We start from the raw sequence: 3,985 nt of genomic DNA on the forward strand, positions 1-3,985 counted from the left end.
CCCCTGTATATAAAGAACCAAAAACCTCTAAGAGTTGGACTCCAATCCTACTGGGATTCAAGACGGGCCCACTTCAATACGTAACCTGCTAGGTTTCCTAACACTCCCCCTTGGGCACTTCTCGCGGAATGCATATGTCCCATCAAAACTCCCCAAAAACCTAGTGGGAAAAATTAGGAGAAAGAGTACATAGCTCACGATATGGTCACACGAATTGCCTCATTAAAAACTTTTTTCATGAGAAATTTCAGGAAAACTCATATAAGGGAAAAAGAGTACAATTCACCTAAATGCTTCAAGTAATCTTCATGATTAACCTTAGGTACTTAATCTTCTTGACTAAGATTTAATTCTTCTTATCGGTGTTATGTGAAATATCTCCCCCTGAACTGTGCAACTCTCTAAGCCTCATCATCCCAATGCCATGAACACATCTTTCAAAACTAGATGCAGGGAGAGACTTAATGAACAAATCTGCAAGATTCTCACACGACTTGGTATGCATTACCTTTATTTCGTTCATCTTATGCAATTCATGAGCATAAAAGAACTTGGGATTGATATGCTTCGTTAAGTTGCTTTTCACATATCCCGTTTGCACTTGTGCGACACATGCAGCATTATCTTCATAGATAATCGTAGGGGTGTTAGTAGTGTTCAAGCCACATGACTGCTGGACGTGATTGATTACTCTTCTAAGCCATGCACATTCTCGTGCAACTTCATATAGAGCTATTATTTTTGAGTGGTTCGTCGAAGTCGATACAAGACTCTGCTTTGACGATTTCCAAGAAATTGCAGTTCCACCACATAGGAAAATATAGCCAGTTGTATGCGGGTCTGACAGGTACCTAGCATCCGCGTATCCAACAAGACTTAGATCCTGATTCTTTCTGTAGAACAGGTCTAGATCTTTGCTACCTTGTAAGTAGCGCAGAATATCCTTCAAGCCCTTCCAGTGTCTTTTAGTGGGCTCTGCATTGTACCGTGCAAGCAGGTTTACCGCAAATGCTATATCTGGCCTAGTGCAATTAGCCAGATACATCAGTGCACCTATTGCACTTAAGTATGGGAATTCCGGTCCCAATACTTCCTCCCCCTCTTCTCTAGGTCTATAGGGATCTTGATCTGCTTGTAATGACCTTCCGACCATGGAGGTTTTAGCAGGAAATGATTTTTCAAAACCAAACCGCTCTAACACTTTCTGAGTGTAGTTTGACTGATGTACAAAGATTCCATCTGCCACATGCTCTAGCTGTAGGCCCAAGCAGAATTTGGTTTTACCCAAATCTTTCATTTTGAATTCAAACTTCAGGTATGAACTTGCTTCTTCAATATCTTCTTCTGTACCGATGATATTCAGATCATCTATATATACAGATATTATGCAAAATCCATTCTGGGACCTTCTTATGAACACACAGGGACAATCCGTGCTATTTGTGTAGTCTCATTTTTCAAGAAATTCACTCAAATGATTGTATCACATTCTACCTGACTGTTTCAACCCATACAGCGACTTCTTCAATTGTACGCTATAAAGGTGTCTATTTCCTCTATCCTGATTCGGCAATGGTATTCCTTCAGGTACCTTCATATAAATGTCCGAATCTAGGCTCCCATAAAGATATGCGGTCACAACATCCATCAACTTCATTTTCAACTCTAGGTTGACTGCCATCGAGATTAAATATCTAAAGGTAATTCCGCCCATCACTGGGGAATAGGTTTCTTCATAATCAACGCCTGGTCGTTGAGTGAAACCTTGTGCCACTAGTCGTGCTTTGTACCTCACAATTTCATTCCTTTCATTCCTCTTACAAACAAAAACCCACTTGTATCCCACTGGTTTGATGTGGGGAGGTGTGCGGCATACTGGCCCAAAGACCTCTATTTTGTTCAGGGATAACAGTTCAGTTGTTATTGCCTTTTGCCAGTCTTTCCAATCTGACCTTATTTTACATTCAGCGAGCGATGCAGGCTCAGGCTCATGATCTATGACTGTGGTAATTTTATTTGTGAAGTATGTGTCGACTATCGTGGTTGCTCTATTCCAGGATTCCCTGGAATTCACATAGTTTATTGCTATTTCATCATGGGTTGCACTTTCAGGTGCTTCTTCATCTCGCTCTTCATGATTTGGGGCAAGGGCCTTTAGTTTACCAGCGTCGATTTCAGTGCGCGCATTTTTGCTGGTTTCTTCCTGCGTGGGAAGATTCAAATCTGGTATGCCTACTTTCTGAGGTTCCATACCATCGTCAGGTCTCAACTGGCTCCCCTTCTTTTTCGTTTGGGGCACTTTTGTGATCGGCCGTGGTAAGCTCTCATTTTCCACTTTCGCCGGACGTCTTCGGCTATTTGGGACTTGAGAAACCGAATTTCTTGTCCTTTTATTATTTTTCGGAGCTCCTACGACAAGATGAGGGGTACCTTCTTTTGGTACTTCCACCCTCTCCGGTGCATTGCGTGCAGGCACATGCGACTTAGTCACGCTCTTTAAATCACAAAAATGATCAGGCAGATTGTTTGCTAATTTCTGTAAGTCGATGATTTTCTGTACTTCATCATTTGCTTCACTAGTGCGAGGATCATGTGCCGTAATTCCTTCAGCCTGCCATATAATTTCCTGGCATTTCTCATCTAAGGGTTTACTTCCTCCCCCTAATGACGGAAAATTATTTTCATCAAAAATGCAGTCAGCGAAGCGGGCCATATGCAGATTTTCAGTTGCTGGTTTTAAATATTGGATTATGGATGCAGTCTCATAACCGACATAGATTCCAACTTTCCGCAAAGGCCCCATAGCAGTCCGCTGTGGTGGCGGTATCGGCACATAAACTATACATCCAAATTTGTGTAAATGGGAAATCTTCGGGATCACCCCTTGCACTAGTTGCATAGGTGAATGGATGTTGTAAGAGGAGGGTCTGTAATTAATGAGGGCTGGTGCATGCAAAACTGCGTGTCCCCAACATGTAGCAGGCAAATTACAGTGTTGCAACAACGGTCTAGCAATGAACTTTATTCTCTTGATCAGTGCTTCGACTAGTCCATTCTGGGTGTGGACATGCGGTACAGAATGTTCAACTTTAATCCCCATGCCAGTGCAACAATCATCGAACGCTTTCGAAGTAAATTCTCCAGCGTTGTCCATTCTAATGGACTTCACTCGATGATCCGTCATCCTGTACCTTCAAGACAGATGGTCTCACTATTAATTTCCCGGTAGCACATGCAGGGCATACAAAATCTTCATGATTCGGAAGATTCTTCACATTTATGCCATGACCTTGTGAGTTAGTAATTATGCTCCTCATCATTCTAAGACCAGGGTGACCTAATCTATCATGCCATAGAGAGAATAATTCCGTACTACGGAATACAGTCTTTAAGGTAGTGAACACTTCAGGTGCCTTAATACGAGTGTAGTACAAGCCACTGCTCATGGAGGGAAGTTTTTCTAATATTCTTTCTTCACTATCACGCTTAGTGATGTATAGGTACTCCCTATCATTTTCTTCACCAGTTTCTACATGGAAACCGTTAGTGCGAATGTCTTTAAAACTTAAGAGATTTCTTGTAGATTCAGGGTATAACAATGCTTCTTCAATGTGCAAAGTAGTTCCCATAGGTAGTATGACTGTGGCTCTTCCAGAACCTACTATGCATTTATCACTTCCAGTGATAGTCATCACCTTTCCAGAGCTATTTCTAATAGTATGAAAATACATCTTTTCTCTTAAGATAGTGCTTGTGGTTCCACTATCCACAATACACACTTCCTCCATACGGGCGTCACACATATTCTATAAATAAAACATTCAATCATTCACATGCGAGAAAGTAGCACAAGGACTAAATACTTTATATATATACTATCGAAAAATTATTTGCAGCTAAGTTCCGCTCTTCTAGAGCTTACATTTATTCAATCCTCCTAAATTCAGCAACTAACTAAATAAATGGCTAATTACTCTAATTCTAG

Source organism: Phragmites australis, chromosome 10 (genome assembly GCF_958298935.1).
Source record: "Phragmites australis chromosome 10, lpPhrAust1.1, whole genome shotgun sequence".
Lineage (NCBI taxonomy): Eukaryota > Viridiplantae > Streptophyta > Magnoliopsida > Poales > Poaceae > Phragmites > Phragmites australis.